The sequence below is a fragment of the Silurus meridionalis genome, chromosome 10 (assembly GCF_014805685.1).
Source record: "Silurus meridionalis isolate SWU-2019-XX chromosome 10, ASM1480568v1, whole genome shotgun sequence".
NCBI classification, from domain to species: Eukaryota; Metazoa; Chordata; class Actinopteri; order Siluriformes; family Siluridae; genus Silurus; species Silurus meridionalis.
The window spans coordinates 25,734,028-25,753,349 of NC_060893.1; the positions used below are offsets into that span (position 1 = coordinate 25,734,028).

Sequence of the window (19,322 nt, forward strand, 5' to 3'; positions counted from 1 at the left end):
CAGACCAGTAGAACTAGCTGTTAACAGCAGGCGTTTGAAAGAAGAATGGACAGGAGAGCTGGTCGGCTATGGTAGCTTTTAGCCTAGCATGGACCCCTCTCTCGGACAACGGCAACAGGTGACGCCAAGGACCCGAGGACTAGACTTTGTAGCAAGCTGAGGTCGCAAAGCTGTTCAAGTACATCATCAGGCAGATTGGTTGTTGCATGATTTCTGTACTATAACAGCATCTGGTGGCCGTATACATGAACACAGCTGTCTCTGGTGTCCATGTACTAAAAAGTCGGGTTAAAGACATGAAAAGCAACATTTTGGTTCGGAGAGGCTGATGTGTGCTACTGCAGTGCGTGTGCTACTGCCGTGTTCCCATCTTGGATCATTCCAAGAACTCTTGCCAGATTCTTGGCAGGATGGTAAAGTCTAGTCCTGTGATTTTACTATTCAACCTTTGAAAAGCAAGTCCTGAAAATACTCTTTCACTTCTTTTAAGAGTGGCTTGGGTATAGAAGTGTAGGCCTTTTGCACAGGGATATCAATCTTTCAACTCAGTAGGCTAGGAATGTTCCCTATGTCATTTTCATCGCGGGAAACACAGCTGACTTTTCATAAAGTAGTCATCTCATGACTGCTCAATCACATAATTTCAGATGGGGGATGGGACACATGGAATGACCATATTATGCTTAGCGTGATTCCCCACTGGGACTCTTATGTATGACTGCCACCTTTTGTACATTTCAGGCAATACTTCTCCAAGGTCAAGATGTCCTAGAGGTGAGGTTTCATCACTTGGCTTAAACAGGACTGTATGATCCAAAATGTTGAAATGATGAGGTACCCTACATTAGTGACCTGATCAAGCTGAATAGTGACACCTTACAGTCCTACCCTCACTCTAGCTGTGTCTGCATCAGAGGTGGGAAGTAATGAAGTACAAATACTTTGTTACTGTACTTAAGTAGATTTTTCTGGTATCAGTATTTTACTCCACTATTTATGTTTCAGACAACTTTTTACTTTTACTCATTACATTTTTACACAAATATTTGTACTTTCTACTTCTTACATTTTCAAAACCGGCTCGTTACTTTAGATTTTTATTTATTTGGTGAAATATAAAATTTTTATTTTCACTGCGCACCGATTTCAGCCCACCAACTGATTTCCTGTCATTGTGCGTCTTTTTCAATCCACTGGTGTATAAAGTCCTGTCTCTCACTCACCACAGATGTAGACTAGATTACGAATATAAGAATCAGCAGGCAGAAAGCAACAAGAAGTAAAGCTAACGTGGATGAGACAGAGGGAGTCAGTGATGAGAACATGACTGAGAACAGACACATTACTGATGATCATCATCTTTTCTCTGTTTGTGTTCTATATGTGGATCTTCAACCTGGACACATTCATTAGGTAAAAACATTTTTAATTAGTTTTGTAAATTATTTTAAACGCCACTAAATGTTATTAACACGCTATTAATTTATCGCGCATTTTTGATTTTTTTTTACATTTTTATAAAAAATTTAAATACATAAATTAATAACTAAATATAAAAGGGGTGAAATTAAAACCTCCATCAAAACATACACTTATTCACGACATCCCTTCTTTACTTAGATATAAAATAAATAAATAAACTCCACCGAAAAATATTTTAATCAGTAAACATTTGTTTTATTTTTGCGCCAAGTCTCAAATCAAACACCAAATCCGCCATGTTTTACACAATTTACCCTCTAGGTGGCGTTTTGTGGGTTTTTCCCTCATAATGGTGAAACGAACTTAAATTACTGTCTTTATTGATCGTACAGATAAAAACAATACATCATTCAAATCTATAAAATGTCTATGATTATAATAAAAGCGTCTTGACTTAACTTGAAAAGGTGCAGTTTCTCCAGTATCACCTCATTAACTGTCCGTGTGGAAACACAGCAAAGGTTCCGTTTGGTGTCCTGATGATTTACGTCATTTAATGACGAATAAATGGGGAGGGTTGCGTTAGGAAGGGCATCCAGAGTAAAAACATGTGCCAAATCAAATATGCGGATCATGAATACGGATGATTCGCTGTGGCGCCCCCTAATTGGAGAAGCCAAAAGAAAGTACAGTAAAACCCCGTTGTACAGCAGAATTCATTCTTGAAAATTGCTCGTGTGTCCATTTGCTCGTACGTTCAAACTGATTTTCCCCATAAGAATGAATGTAAAAGTGATTTAATCCGTTCTGAGATCTCAACTGATCGCTTATTTCTGCACTTATAAAGTATTTGTAGCCTATTTTAACAAACAAATACATCGCAAATTACCGTAATATAAACATAATTTTACTCATGTGATAGTGGTTGATTGCGAGTGTGAGACGCGCACCACGCTCATAACCTCCTTGGTTTCCATGGTAATTCTATTTACTTTCGTTTTCACAGCACCATCACTGATTTTCTTGGGAGACATTTTTTAAGATTTCTAGTGAAATAAAATATAAAACTAAAAAAAGTTACTGTGGGAGAGCGTATGAATACGGGAATAAGGAACGCCACAACAGGTCAGGTGCAAAGGCTTCACATCTACTTTTATTTGTTATTTTTGTGTCGGTCTGCTTAGTGCCCCACGCCACACACACACACACACACACACACACACACACACACACACACGCTCTCCTCCTTAAATGCACTCTCCGATCACTTGAAAAGAGAAAACAATCATTAGGTCACATTAAGTTCAGGTGAGGCAATCCCCTGCCTATCTGCTCCCGGACCCGTCCTCCATTCACTCGGCCACGCCCCCGCTGCCACAGTTACGTTTATGCTGCACTGAACAACGAGAGCGACCAAGTGATACGTCATCAACTAAGCGACTGATGCGACCCTCCGCCGAAAACAGGGAACCGGCAGCGTGGGTTTACTCGTGCCTTCGAAATTTGCTCGTGAAACAGGGTAAAATTTTGCGAGTGAGGTTGCTCGTATCTCCGTTTGCTCGTACTATAGGTTACTCGTACAAGGGGGTTTTACTGTATTAGTAGTAGTACATAGTATATCTTTATTACTCCTCATTACATCTGCACTATTTTTATCTATATGTATCTTTATATATTTATATCCTTAGTGTACATTCTGCCCAACATTTCACATTCATGTATACATGTGTATATAATGTGTGCATGTGTGTGTGTGTGTGTGTATATTTACATATATATATATATATATATATATATATATAGATATAGATATAGATATATAGATATATACTTTTTTACATGTCAGAGCCAAGACTTCTTTACTTTCACTTGAGTAAAAAAGTATAATCAGTACTTCAACTTTTACCCGAGTATTTTAAAACATGAGTATCTGTATTTCTACTTAAGTAAAGGATGTTTGTACTTTGCCACCTCTGGTCTGCATACACTGTATTTAGCATTCATAAAATGAACATAAAAAAGGACAAAAAAAAAAAACATAACAATGTTTACAACAGAATTCAATGCGATCATGTTTGTGCTCCAGTGGGTGGACGATGTGCAGCCATTACATGTCCTAATATTAAAAAACTCTCTTTCAGCTTCAACAAGTCTCACTAGTGACCAATATTCAGCAAGAGGAGAAAAAATATCTGAACTATCAGTAAACTTATTCAGAATCCACAACATGAAGTTAAGGGTGATTTTCATATGAGCACCAGCACGTGGGAGTGGAGGACAATGAGACTTATCAATTATCTATTATTAACTATAACTATAATTAATTACCTACAAGTCACACTAAGCCAAGCTGAAGTCCAAACAATGATAAAAGTAGAAGTTAAAATGAAATGCAGAGACAATGGGACAGAGGACACAAGGAAAGTTATTAAACATTACAGGAAACATGAAGCAGGACTTTGCAGGTTTTGTAGTCCAGGTGAGAGAGTGGAACATTTACTCCTTCAGTGTACTGAATATGAACATGAAAGATCTAAAGTAAAGGAAAACACAATGCACAGTGTTTACTACAAAAGTGCTCCAGGAAAAGGAAGAGTCAACTGAGCAGTATGGAATTATCGAAGATGAACACGTTTCATTTTTAGGATTTAAGAATGAATTGTTTATTTTCACTCTGCTCTCCACACACGCTCCAGTAGGTGGCAGTGATGCACCATAAAACAGTGAACCGCACAAAGAACAACAGAAGAAGAGAAAGTTTAAATGAAGCTTCAGTAAATAAATAAAGACGCTAAAGTAAGATTTTATTTCTGTATTTTATTTGATAGATTTTATCCTGACAGGTCACACCGCTGTGTGTGTGTGTTAGTTTAGTTTAGTTTTCTCTGTATTCTGTTATTTCCTGTCAGTAACTTGAACTTAATATTTATACTGAAATAATTCAGTATAAATATTAAGAATCTCTTTATTATCTGTAGACACTAAAACATGTGTATTTTAGTTTGTTGTAGAAATTCTACACACACTGGACACCAGAAGCTCCTTCTCCTCCATCTGCATGTTGTGGATCAGCGTCTGTGTGGGTCAGTAACACTTTCTTTCAGAAAACAGATCAAATAAAGTTTTTATTATAAATACACTGTACAGATTAATGTAGATTTAATTTTCTATCTCAGGTCTCCACTCTGGAGAATCAGTGATCAGTGTATCTGGTGAAGAACGATCTACACAATAAATGATGATCTGCGGCAGAAGCTACGCGACCTCGGCGTGCTCCGAGAACCAGGCCTCCAGACCTCGGCATCGCCTGCGGCGGACGGACGGAGGAGGGGGAATCGAAAGCGCTGCGCGAGGAAGCGCGGAAAGCGAGCGGGTGCTAATGCTAGGCTAAAAGCTAACCCTAGCCGGCCCGCTCTACCATCTCTACTGCTGGCAAATGTCTGCTCCCTGGACAATAAATTAGACTACATCAGACTCCATCGAGCTATTTGGCGTGAGTACAGATACTGAGACGTGGCTGAGCAACAGAGTTCCGGACGCCGCCGTTCAGCTGCACGGGCTAGCCGCGTTTCGTGCCGACAGAAATGCAGCTCTGTGCGGTAAGACTCGCGGCGGCGGTCTGTGTGTTTACATCAACACGGAATGGTGTAAGAACTCTGTGCTTGTTTCTACCTACTGCTCATCGCTGCTGGAGTTTATTGTTGTGAGATGTAGACCTTTTTATTTACCACGGGAATTCACCACCGCTATTGTGCTCGGTGTGTACATACCACCTAGCCCTAATGCTAAGGAAGCGCTCAGTGTGCTCTACGGGACCATTAGCGGACTTCAAAACACACACCCTGATGGATTGTTTATAGTCGCCAGAGATTTTAATCATGCAAATCTCAGGACTGTGCTTCCCAAATTCTATCAGAATGTGGACTTTGCAACCAGATGAGAAAACACGCTGGATGTTGTTTACACAAACATCCGGGGCACATACCATCTCTGTTATGCTGATCCCAGCATACAGACCACTCAGCAGGTGTTTAAGACCAGCTCGAAACAGGTGAGAACCTGGCCAGCAGGATCCATGTCTGCTCTCCAGGACTGTTTTGAATGCACTGACTGGGATATGTTCAGGGAAGCTGCAACCAATGGCGATTTCATCAACTTGGAGGAGTACACGTCAACAGTGACCAGCTACATCAGCAAGTGCATTGATGACGTGACCATCTCCAAGACCATCACTACACGCTCCAACCAAAAGCCATGGATGACCGCCAAGGTGCGTGCGCTGCTAAAAACAAGAGACTCTGCCTTCAGAGTAGGGGACAAGACGGCCTTAAAAACAGCAAGGGCCAAACTGTCCCGTGCCATCAGAGAGGCGAAGCGCGCACACGCCAAGAGAATCCATGGCCACTTCCAGGACAGTGGAGACACCCGGCAGGGCATCCAGGCGATCACGAATTACAAGACCACATCACCTGCTTGTGACCGTGACGCCCCCCTTCCAGATGCGCTGAACGACTTCTACGCCCGGTTTGAGGTGCAGAACAACGTGGTGGCGAGAAAGACCATCCCTCCTCCCAGTGACCAGGTGCTCTGTTTAACCACAGCTGAAGTGAGGAAAACTCTATGCAGAGTTAACCCACGGAAGTCTGCTGGACCTGACAACATTCCTGGCAGAGTGCTCAGGGAATGTGCAGAACAACTAGCAGATGTCTTCACTGACATCTTCAACATCTCCCTGAGCAGCGCCACTGTTCCTAGGTGCCTCAAGACGACGACCATCATTCCTGTGCCGAAGAATTCTTCTGTCTCCTGCCTCAATGACTATCGTCCTGTTGCACTCACACCCATTATGATGAAGTGCTTTGAAAGGCTCGTCATGAGGCACATAAAGACCCAGCTTCCACCCGCACTGGACACCATGCAGTTTGCGAATCGTCCAAACCGTTCCACGGACGATGCTAACTCCACAACCCTCCATCTGGCCCTCAACCACCTGGACAACAAGGACTCTTATGTAAGGATGCTGTTCATAGACTTCAGTTCGGCATTTAACACGATTGTCCCTCAGCACCTGATCGAGAAGTTGAGCCTACTGGGCCTGAACACCTCCCTCTGTAACTGGATCCTGGACTTCCTGACTGGGAGACCCCAGTCAGTCAGGATCAGGAACAGCATCTCCAGCACCACCACACTGAGCACTGAAGCCCCTCAGGGCTTTGTGCTCAGTCCACTGCTGTTCACTCTGCTGACTCACGACTGTGTAGCAAAGCACAGCTCGAATCATATCATCAAGTTCGCTGATGACACGACCGTGGTGGGTCTCATCAGCAAGAACGACGAGTCAGCATACAAAGAGGAGGTGCAGCGGTTAACTGCCTAGTGTGAAGCAAACAACCTGTCTCTGAATGTGGACAAAACTAAAGAGATGGTTGTGGACTTCAGAAAAGCACAGAATGACTATTCTCCACTGATCATCGATGGATCCTCAGTGGAGATCGTCAAGAGCACCAAAACCCTTGGTGTTCACTTGGCAGATAACCTCACCTGGTCATTCACCAAAAAAGCCCAGCAGCGTCTCTACTTCCTGAGAAGGCTGAGGAAAGCCCATCTCCCTCCCCCCATCCTGACCATGTTCTACAGAGGCACCATTGAGAGCATCTTGAGCAGCTGCATCACTGCCTGGTTTGGGAACTACAATCGCAAAACCCTGCCAAGGATAGTGAGGACAGCTGAGAAGATCATCGAGAAGATCTCTCTCCCCTCTATCATGAACATTTACACCACACGCTGCATCCACAAAGCACACAGCATTGTGGACGATCACACACACCCGTCACACACACTTTTTAATCTTCTACCATCAGGGAAACGGTTCCGAAGCATTCAGGCCGCCACATCCAGACTGTGCAACAGTTTCTTTCCACAAGTCATCAGGCTCCTCAACAAAGAACTGAACTGAACTCTCGCACACAATCTCACACACACACACACACACACACACACACACACACACACACAACTGTGTGACTGATCTGCACAAACCGGAAGCATACACTGCGCACACCCATCATCCAGTACCACTCACTCTAATCATTACCACAAAAATGTTTACATGCCGTTCTTGCACATCTTCCAGGATTACTGCTAATTGTTTTGTTAGGACAGGTTTACTGGTGGAGCTATTTTGTGTTTTTGTGTATTGTCCTACACTGTCCTGTGTTGTCCTGCACTGTCTTGTGTTGTCTGTTTGCACCAGTTGCACACATGCACTTTATGTGGAGAGGATCTGTCTACTAGTTCTTGGCACTGTGTTTTTTGTTCTCTTTCTGTGACTGTTATTTTATGTAGCACCAGGGTTCTGGAGGAACGTTGTTTCATTTCACTATGTACTGCATCAGCTATATATGGTTGAAATGACAATAACTATAGCTGTTCTGCCGTGTGAACTGGAGAGTGTAGGAACTGACTATCAAGACTGTATATTAAGTGGGAAAATGAAGATGAGATTGTGTTTGAGCGAGAGGTTACAGAGGCGTATCAGGGTTATGGATATGAGGGCCGTGTGGATGTTCCTGAGGAAGAGCTTCGTAAGAGGAACTGTTCTTTGGTGTTACGCAATCTGACACTTAATGATTCACGAGCATCCAGACAGTGAGACGCACCAAGAGATCTGACAAAAAAAAAAGTACAGGAGATCAGTCCTGTTTCTCTCTCAGTCAGGGGTAAGTGAGTTATTATCAGTAGAACACACACTGAACATTACACACAGCAGAAACCAAAGCTGCAGATCTGAAATCTGTGGAAAGACACTAAACGTCCTGTAGAACAAAAGCAGCTCATGTGTCCAATGTGAGCATAATGTCAGTGTTTTCAGTACTAGAGGAGAAATTGTGCACTGAACAGCTCATTTTAAAGCTCTTCATGTGTGTTAGATGATCCAGGAGAACACAGAACACCTGAGCATCTTTATATTAGTGTTTCATCACACACTTGGAGATTCCCTCTGCCATCTTTAAATGGAAATCATTTTCATGACACGAGTTTGCAGTAGAGCTGGAAATCAGAAAGTCTTTACCCCAGACAGCAGGAACAGTGTAGCACTAATGATCTTCTTGCTGATTTCTACACTTTATTACCTTTAAAATACAATTTCACTGCTTTTCACTGCTTATGAAAATATGATCTTCTCTATTATACAGTAATCACACTAGTTATAGTATCAGTAATGTGAAAGATTGCAGAGATGATTCTTAGTGATTAGTACTGATCCTGATCTACACGTGATCCTGATCTACACGTGATCCTGATCTACACTTACACAGTAAATCACTTTAGTAGCAGTGAGAGAGGAAACACAAAGAGCTCTGATTGGACCAGGATGATTCAATATTATTTTCCTCTTACAGAAAAACCTCCTGATCTGAGATTATATGAAGTGCCGAGTCCCACAGATGAGATACAATTGTGTTTTTCATTATCTGCACATTTCATTTTTTATACAACCAGCTGGGGGGGCGCCAGTGAGCACCATCTGCCCTGCTGCCCTCGCCCTCACCCATTTGAATTATTTACCTGTTTTTCTGCTTTAGTTTAATATACAGTAAATGTTTACATCCTCGAATTCAGACAATTTTGCAATGATTATTAAATGTGTTTGGAGCATTGTGGTAGGAGGGTGGAGTCATGGGCGGGTGAAAGTAGGAATCTCACCTAGGGTGCCAACAGGACTAGAAACAGCTCTGCTTCCAGGACTCCTTGTTGTTCTCTATGCTAAAGATAGTTTCTAATAATGTTTGTTGTATTTTTGGGATCATTGTTCTGCTGCAGAATAAATTGGGGCCAATCAGACGCCTCCATGATGGTACTGCATGATGGAGAAATATCTGCCTGTATATCTCAGCACTGAGGGCACCATTTTTCCTCACCACATCTCAGACTCCATTTACAGAAATGCAGCTCCAAACTTGCTTCACACTCATTATTGTACTGCTCTTTAGCAAACAATGTTTTTCTGCTACAGCTAAATATTTCAGACTTTCTGACCAGAGTTCAGAGCCCCTGCGGCCATTTTCGACATTACCATGTTTCCTCTGTGCCATGAAACTGTCTTCCACAAGTTCATGTTATTAGCAGAATTTAGCAGTTTATTTATTTAGTTTAAAGCCCCTAGTCAGCAGTTTCGGTTTCAGTTGGTGACTGTATTATAGCCTACATATGAAATTGATAATCATTAGCACCTGGTTGGTAGAACTGGTTAATTACACACCTGATTCTGATCCTACAAAATCCCTGACTTTGAGTATGTGAACAAAAAAAAGAAAAGCAGACCCACCAAATAGTAATTTGATTTCTCTTCTGTTGATTTACTTTCTATTGTGTTCATTATTAAAAATGAATTATTACTACTTTCATTTTTATTAAATATGACCCTAACCCTAACCCTGACATGTTTTATTACTCACACATGAAAGTGTCACGTATCGCTACCTTTATAAGTGTGTGTTTAACAACAACATAAGACTTGTACATTTTCATATGTAATACCACAGAACAGGATTCTGGATCACAGAACACAGAAGTGTATCACTGTGTGTTTACGTTTCAGATAATGAACTTCATGACGTTTACTCATCTGAACACGTGTATCCCTTCTGGCTTATACTCCTACTGTGTGTGTGTTCAGTCTCTGTTCTTATAAACATCGTGTGCATGTGTGTGTGCTGTTGCAGGAAACAAGGTGAGAAGTTTCACCTGATTTACTATCAATATGTAGATCTAATTATCTTTATTTATCATCATTTCCTGTTCCATTACAATATTAACACTTGACTGGATATGTCTAATGTGTGTGTGTGTGTGTGTGTGTGTGTGTGTGTGTGTGTGTGTGTGTGTGTATTGAATAAATGAATCCAGCAGTAAAAATACTGTTTAGTTTAGTTCTAAGAGAATTTTGTGTGGATTTAATTCTTTCTTCTTTACAGATAACTGTAATATCATCAGTGACTGGAATGAGAAGGTGCCACAAACACTCCTGATTAATCCTGTTCTTCTCATTATACAAAATAAACCAGTTTAAACTTCACATGATGTTCTAAATCATCTCTGCTGCTCCTGTGTTTCTCTCTGCAGAAAGTCCTGCTGCAAGACACTGCTGATTGGACCTGTGTGACCTACATGAGCAGCTCCTGATGGCCCAGAAGATATTTAACCTCACAAAGAATCATTTTTATGTAGAATTTTCAGAATTAATTGTGGTCAGTTTTCATATAAAGATGTTTGTATATTGGATTTTTATTTGAAGCTGTTTGATGTCCTGGTCTGAGTCTGTGGTTCAGACCATCACCAGTAGGATATGTCTATGTTCAGTTGGAACCCAGAGGGATTAATCCTCTTATATAAGTATATAAGTACCAGAGTTTACTTTTACTGATAATGTTTTCACATCAACCTCATACTGTTCTCTGCTTACGTTTCTTCAGTTCCATCTCATCTCCAGAAAATAAACAGAGAAAATGAATGTGTTGTGTTTGAGTCTGTGTGCATTCAGAAAGAACGCCAGTGATGTGAGCAGATGATTAGTGATCAGTAAAACAGATATACAGCATACAGAATGGAAAGTTGTACCATGTGACTGACACCTGAAACACTCTTTTTTTGTCCTGTTTTTTTTTCTTGTCTATTTATTAATCCTAAAAATTGAATTGAAAATAAAAATTGAATATTAATGAGCAGCACTTGTTCTCATAGTACTGAAGGTATTGTGGAGAAATGTCCAAACTGCTCTCTACATTTATTCCACAGACGTTGATTGGTGACTTTACACACACATTAGCAAATGAACATAACTGAATAAATATTATTAGCCAACGTAGCTGTGAAAGTGTGAACATGTTCTGCACTTAGGGATGGATTTCTATACTGTAGCTTGAACAGAGATGATGTGCTCTATTGTACTTCTTTTGGGTTTCTTTATGCTGTGACTTCTTGATATTGATCACTCTGCTCCGTACTGTTGCTATGTTTTCAGATACGTCATAGTAAAACTGAGATCTGAGGAGGTGAAACTCGAGTATTTGGCAGTGCATTTACACAGAATTACTTACAATTATTTTATTTATACAACTAAACTTTCAATTAGAAGTCCAACACACAAGTTACCAAGTGTTATCTGCTAAACAAGGGAAATTTCATTTCATTTTCCATAGATATTATGTGAAATAAGAAGTTAAATGTAACAGAAAGCTGCTTAAAATATTAAGGTAAAAGTGACAGATCTAAGGTTTTATTATTGAGGAGATTGAAAAACTAAGTTTGGAAAACCACCTGGCTGAATTTCAGATGGGTGCCAATACTATATTTAACCTGATGATTGCTGTATTTTGTGTTTTGTTTTTGTTTTCAAATAACTACTATTATTATTATTATTCAAAGGTTTGAGAGAAACAGGAACAGGGCACAGTCGGTCACCTGGCTGATGACATCCAGATAAATGCAGAAATTTGCAATAGAAATCTCCCATTCCAAGCCTTTTGTCAATGTGGAGATCAGATTTGCATCAGAATTAGACACCATATTGAATTATCTAAAGTCAAAGTTAAAATTTGCTCCTTTTTTGGTGCAAACTCAAACCAACCAACCAACACATTGAACTACATTGAAATTCATGAATACATTTTACTTTCAGTATATAGATGGGGTGTTTCGGTGGATGCGAGGGTCGTCCTTTCCGGTAAATCAGGCCTCGGCATGGAGGACCTGACAACAAAAGTCCTCAGTTTTAGGAAGACGGTGCACACTTTATAATACAGAGCCCGATCCACCTCAGCACCACCAGGAAGTCGGGCTGTTAACCCTGCCACAGGATGTGCTTCAGTGCACAGCCACCCCCAGCAAGCATCCACCTTCACCTCTGCCCGGTTTTGTAGCAAATGGAAGACCGGCCGCCACTCAGGAGGCTCCAACGGCTGCAGGGCATTGCTCCAGCCACTCTGATTGGGTCAGAGGCAAGTCTTGAGAGACTGGTTTCCTTAAGAGATTTCCAGGCAGCCTGGGAAAGCCTGCCAGACTCGATTCAGTTCGGGTCCTCTCCCGCTCACTTTGACGGGTGTGTCATGAGCAGGCTCTGATCCTGAAACAAGTAATACTCACTCTCTTAAGGAAGGAGGCCATCAAGGTGGTCCCTCCTTTGTACTGAGAGTCCAACTTTTACAGCTGGTCACTCAGAGACAGAGGATTCTTCCATAAAGGCAACCCACTATGCACCATCAAGGTTTGCTTCTAGCCTTAGATATGTGGAAAGAACCTGCGTTCCTAACAACAGATGCGTCCCTCACAGGGTGGGGGTGGTCATAAGTGGCCGCCCTGCCTAAGGTCAGTGGAGCAGGTTCTATCTACATAAACTGCCTGGAGATGCTGACTGTGTTTCTGGCTCTGAAACACTTTCTCCCAGACCTGAGGGATCGCCGATGTGCTGGTCGGTATGGACAACACATCGGCGGACTCTTACATCAACCGTCTGCGATCTCGCCCCTATACAGGCTGGCACAGCAGATCCTCCTGTGGGCCCAGAGAAGACTGCTCTCATTGAGGACTGCTTACATCCCTGGTTACCTAAATCAGGGAGCAGATGCCCTCTGAAGGCAAGTGCCGAGGCCCGGGGAATGGAGGCCCCACCCGGGGTGGTGGAGCAGATATGGTGGAGGTTTTACAGAGCACAGGTGGATCTGTTTGCAACTCAGGAGACATCACTCTGTCCCCCCTGGTTCTCCCTCAATCACCTAGCCCCTTTGAGGTGGACGCCATCGTACAGACGTGGCTGAGGCTAAGCCTGTATGTCTTTCCCCATATCGTGCTACTCCCCAGAGTTCTGGAGAGAGTTTGCTGGAATGGAGTCTGTCTCCTCCTGGTGACCCCTTGATGGACGGGCAGACCATGGTTTAGGGACCTGGTGTCCCTCCCCGAGGAACACCCTTAGGAGATTCTTCCCAGGAAGAGGGCATATTGGTTCACACCCACCAGGAGATATGAAGGCTGTGGCTGTGGCCCCGGAAGGGCACAGTTCCTAGCAGCTGGTCTCTCTCTCCCGCGGTAGCGGAGAGCTCCAGAGCTCCCTCCACGAGGAGGTTGCTTGCTGCCAAATGGTGGCTGTTCTTTGCGTGGTGGGAGCACCACCACTTGGACCCAGTTAACTGCCGGTTGGTTTATTGCTGGAGTTCCTGCAAGAACAGTTTGGCCCAGGGTTAACTCCTTCGACCCTTAAAGGTAACGTGTCCACTATCGCAGCTTATTGTACTCTGCTTGCTGAGCAGTCGCTGGGTAAACACCCCTTGGTGACAAGCAACCCAGAGTGCCTTTGTGGGACTTGGCCATCTTCCTTGAGCCTTAGGTATTTGTCTATCAAGACTGTTTTCCTTCTGGCTATATCCTCCCTGAAGAGGGTTGGGGACTTACGGGGCCAAGGAGAGAGCCTGTAAGTCCCCGTTCCCCCATGACCCATCATGCTGCAGGCATTCTATCCTCTTCCTTTCAAGCCCCTAACGAGGAGAAGCAAACCGACTGTGTCCAGTGCGAGCACTGCGATGCAGCGTCTTGTTCCCTCAAAGAACTAGGGTTACATACATAACCTAGAAACTGTCTTTCTGAAGCTCTCCACAAATGGTTCTTGGCTCTTGGACAACTCTTCTATTCTTTTCACTCCTCTGTAAAAAGTCTTGTGAGGAGCACCTGGTTATGGCCAGTTTATGGTAAAATGTTCTTTCTGTAACCAATGCCATTAGTATGTTTTGCAACAATAAGGATGCGACAGTCTTGAGAGAGCTCTTTGCTTTTACCCATAATGAGATGTTTCTTGTGTGACACTTTGGTAATGGGACGCTTTTATACAGGTCATTAGCTGAGACTGAAGCAGCTGATATTAATTGCTTTCTACTTACTGATTGATTTCAGCTGGTCTTGTTGCTTTTTATGCCTTTTTCACCTCCTGTTCAATACTTTTCATTGTTCGAATTATTTCACATTATTACACATAATTTATGGACATTTATCGTTTGATTTCTTTGTACGTGTGGATTGCATGGGTTGTTACCAACATCTGGTAAAAAGGTAATGTCAATAGCACCTTAAAAAAATATTTACTGAGAACATTGATGATGTGTTTGATACTTATTTTACTCTCTGTATATATAACGAGTGTGACAAATAAAGAACTTTGTGTGTCATTTAATGCTGGATGGATGAAAATTAAGGTTCAGACAGATTTAATATACGCATGGAAAGAATCTGGAACACTGCGGTTATTTCCTGGTTAACCTCTAACCCAAGAGTCACATGACCTAAACCAACCACTAAGAAAACAGCTCACAGTCATCAATGGTCTTTGTTGTTACACCAAACTGCCACAAGATGGTGGTAAAAAATAACAAATAAATGCGTGCCATGACAGATGATAGTGGCCACTGTGCTCATTGAGACCTTCAATGCTGCAGAAATGTTTTTGTTCCCTTCCCCAGATCTGTGCCTCGATACAATCCCGTCTCGGAGGTCTACAGACAATTTATTGGACTTCATTGCTTGGTTTGTGCTCTGACATGCACTGTAATTGTGGGACCTTTTATAGACAGATGTGTGCCTTTCCAAATCATGTCCAATCAACAGAATGTACCACAGGTGGACTTCAAGTTGTAGAAACATCTCAAGGAGTATTTTCCGGATGCTCTGTACTCAAGATTGACGTGTCTGTTCTAAACTGTGTGTGTTATGATTGACGTTTCAATCTGTGTGAATTATGATTGGTATCCCGGTGCTGATGAAAGTGTTCAGGGTCATCAGGAGACACTTGTGTAGGTCACACAGGTGAACTCAGATAGTAGCAGTTCAGCTTTCTGCAGAGTGAAATAGAAGTTAATGTGGAATTAAAATTGTAACAGGAGATTTTTACTTTGCTTTAATAATGACGTGATCTCAGCTTTAATTTTCTGACTTCATCTGGTGTGTTTCTGGTACCTTATTGTTAGAGTTTCTGCTGGATAAACGCTTATCTGAAAAAGAACAGAAGTAAATTTACATAAAGAAAATATTCACCCAAAGATGGAACATTGTTTCAGCCTGCACACATTTCACTCCATAGCTTTTCACAATAACTGATGTTTTGATGACACACATTCATGCTGCAGAAGTGTAGAAGAGCTGCTGCATGCTACAACAGGAAGTGTCCTAAATAAAGGAAAGTGTGTGTGTGACAGAGTGAAGTGTGTGAATGTTGGAAGTTTTCACCCTGTAGCCTGGAACAGTGCAGAGAGGAGCAGATGATGTTCAGGGAAACAGAGACGGCACATGATATGATTATAATAATTATTTCCAGAGACAGATTTAATATACAAGCAAACGTACAGTACATGCTGACTCAGAATAATAAAAACAAATAGAAGAAAATACAAATAAACATGCCAGTAATTTGCTTTCACAAATAAAAAAGAAACTGTTTATCTTTAGGCAACATTCAATAAAGGGGGCTCTAATTCTATTTTATGCATTTTTAGCTATTTACACTATTAAAGAGTTGGATTCTCATGTGAAACATGGCCAACACACAGCAACCAGAGCAAGAGCAAGCCTATCACCGTGTGCTTCATTCGGTTATGGAAGTCGTCAGCATTGCTGCACAGAACGTGCTTGAAAAGAACGTCTCCAAAGAAGTGTGTTTTTGGATGTGAAAAAGAACCCTCCCTTAGTACTTATCATATAGAGACCTTCTGCTGTAGTTGTTGTTGCTGCTATTGTTTTTGATGTTCAGTTTCAGACTCGGGATCCGATTTTGGATCTGATATGTTTTGCTGGATCTCATCATTAACCAAAGTTCATTTACGACTAGAAAGTTTTTGATACTCTTTTATTTATAGCGATACACAAAAGCTGCTCATGTTTACGACTTTTAGCTCTGCCCATGGCTCGCCCCAGGAGCTCGGCAGGAGTTCGGCTGCTTATGGAAAAAAAGTGAAGCTGGATCTGTATTTCATTTGATCAAACTAAAGTCTCTAGAGAAATGCAAAGCTATTCTATAGGTACAGTGCATCGAGAAAGTATTCACAGCACTTCACTTTTTACACATTTTTCAACATCAGGTTCTTGGTCACCTCCCTCACTAAGGTCCTTCACCCCTGAGAAGGCGGCTCTGCTCTAGGAAGGTGGTTCAGAACTTTTTCCATTTATGGATGATATTCTGTCCCAGATGCGTGTTTCATCTACGCAAAACTGACAGATAGCTAACAGGAGTCAGAAAAGGTCAGACGCAGGAGTAAAGTTGAGAGATTTTACTGTTATGTTCTTTCCTCTTCTTTCTCTTTTTGGTAAAACTGAAACAAACAAAGATTAGAATGTCCTGTTACAGAACTCTTACAAATAAATATGAACAAATTTACATTGCTCACAATTTTCCGTGAATGCGCAACAAAAGGCTTCATTCAGCTCTGCTTAGTATTATTGTTGTTCACAAATTCCCATTGTTGGAGAATAGTTCGATTTAAACTCAACAGACAAAGCCTTTCCAAGGCACAACACCTAAATAAAACAGAAAGCCAACCGCATGGAAAGAATCTGAAACACTGTGGTTATTTCCTGGTTAACCTCTAACCCAAGAGTCACATGACCTAAACCAACCACTAATAAAACAGCTCACAGTCATCAATGTTCTTTGTTGTTACACCAAACTGCCACAAGATGGTGCTAAAAAAAGAACAAATAAATGCGTGCCATGACAGATGATAGTGGCCACTGTGCTCATTGAGACCTTCAATGCTGCAGTACTGTTTTTGTCCCCTTCCCCAGATCTGTGCCTAGATACAATCCCGTCTCGGACGTCTACAGACAATTTATTGGACTTCATTGTTTGGTTTGTGCTCTGACATGCACTGTAATTGTGGGACCTTTTATAGACAGATGTGTGCCTTTCCAAATCATGTCCAATCAACAGAATGTACCACAGGTGGACTTCAAGTTAAAAAGCAGATGATGATCAGGGAAACAGAGACGGCACATGATATGATTAGAATAATTATTCCAGAGGATGTGTGTGGACACTCAGAACCTGAGAGTTGATCATCTGAATCACAGACAGGAGCACAGAGAAAGTGTGAGTCGAGTGCACATGCTTTCAGTCTCATAATTTTATTTGGTAAATGTGTTGCTTTCTGAAACACTGTTTTCGCATCCACAATGCACTGAAATAACCACAAATTATCATCATTTAATTATGATTCATCAAATCTTCCGGGTGAACGCTGGCGCTGTTGGCTGCCGCTACTCAGGGGGGGAATTTTTAAAATGTTACAACTTTTATCGCTCCAGAATCGTCCTGCACTTGTGAATGCATGGATGCATCTATGGACTGTTTTTAAAACACTTTAACCATTTTAAGGAGTCTGACCTGTGATCCGTGCTGATTCAGCGGGTTCGTTCTTCTGTCATCTCCACATCTTCCCCTGGATATCATGTACATACTGCGTCGGAAATATATACACCGCGGGTCTCGGCGAAGCTATAACATCGATGGATCATGTCAAATACAGTCCTTTTGGTCATCTAAACCTTGCCTGCCTAGGAGGCCTACACGGACTGTTGATCGTAGTGTTTTAACTAATCCGGCTAGATCGGTTGGCAACGATTCTAGTAAGAACAATTTTTCCTTTGGATTACTGAATATACGATCGCTTTCCACTAAAGGACCCCTGGTGCACGATCTGCTGTCTGATCGTAAGTTTGACTTTCTCTGTCTAACCGAGACATGGCAGAAACCAGATGACTTTTTTCATTTAAACCAGTCTGTTCCCCTGGGATATAGTTATGTCTGTAAATCTCGCGATACAGGAAGGGGAGGGGGACTAGCAATACTCTCTAAAGAGAAATTGAAAGTATCTCAGTTAACTCTTTCCACATATTCCTCTTTTGAATCAATTGCTATAAAAATCAATGGTGCGATTCCTAAAATCCTTACAACTATCTACCGCCCCCCCAAGAGCAATAATGCCTTTTTAACTGAACTATCTGAACTCTTGACTCATCTATGTTCCATATCTCCAAATGTTATCCTTCTGGGTGATTTTAACATTCATATAGATAATACCAGTAATGCAGTTACAAGTGAATTTTTATCATGTTTGGATTGCTTTGGTATACAACAATTTAACACACTGCCCACTCACATCAAGGGGCATATTCTTGATCTCGTTTGTTGCTCCGGTATAATACCTTTTAATTGTACTGTTTCTGATCTTTCTATATCAGATCACTTTTTGGTGTCTTTTTGTGCCAAATTGGCCATCTTTAAGGCAAACCTGTGCCGTCCGATTTCATTTCTGAATATTAAGAACATTGATTTGCCCACTCTTGCTGATGAACTTGCCATCTTCTCCAGTAAATCTGATTTCTCTACTGCTGATGAATTAGTTAAATATTATGATGACGGACTGAACATGATCTTGGATGAATTCGCACCTGTGAAAACTCGAACTGTTTCATTTGTACATTCAGCTCCCTGGTTCACACCTGAACTGCGTGAACTTAAAACTAAAGGCCGTAGGTTAGAGCGGCTGTGCGCCAGGACTGGCCTTACTGTTCATAAGGAAATGTATGTTGAACATATTCAAAATTATAAAACTGCACTGACTGAAGCTAAATCTGTTTACTACTCCAACAGAATTGCAGTTAGCAATGGGAACTCTAGGTCTCTTTTTTTGGTGGTAAACAATATTCTAAAACCACCTGATTATTTGCCGTCTGATATGTATTCCACTGACCTGTGCGATCGTTTTTTGACTTTCTTTGCATCTAAGGTTGAAAATGTACATCAGCAAATACTTATTGGTACTCTTCACAATGACTCCTCTCAGTTTATATTGCACTCACCTCCC

The 19,322-nt window shown here is 41.6% G+C and overlaps 1 protein-coding gene and 3 long non-coding RNA genes across 6 annotated transcripts in view; 2 read left to right on the top strand and 2 right to left on the bottom strand.

Moving 5' to 3' along the window:
* LOC124392797 overlaps window positions 1–19,322 on the bottom strand; it is a 28,654-nt gene that overhangs the window by 6,138 nt on the left and 3,194 nt on the right. The gene's annotated exons all lie outside the window — the stretch shown is intronic.
* On the top strand, window positions 4,180–5,088 carry LOC124392799. The gene is made up of 3 exons (XR_006927216.1): window positions 4,180–4,218; window positions 4,424–4,505; window positions 4,599–5,088. It is a non-coding gene; the product is annotated as an uncharacterized LOC124392799 (long non-coding RNA).
* LOC124392800 lies at window positions 7,520–10,936 on the top strand. 2 transcript variants are annotated; one of them, XR_006927217.1, is made up of 3 exons: window positions 7,520–10,156; window positions 10,401–10,435; window positions 10,549–10,936. It is a non-coding gene; the product is annotated as an uncharacterized LOC124392800 (long non-coding RNA). The 2 variants fall into 2 exon arrangements; XR_006927218.1 differs by lacking the exon at window positions 7,520–10,156 and having other exon boundaries at window positions 10,165–10,435.
* LOC124392802 lies at window positions 14,652–17,386 on the bottom strand. The gene is made up of 3 exons (XR_006927220.1): window positions 16,845–17,386; window positions 15,421–15,455; window positions 14,652–15,299 (listed from the first exon to the last, which is right to left on the bottom strand). It is a non-coding gene; the product is annotated as an uncharacterized LOC124392802 (long non-coding RNA).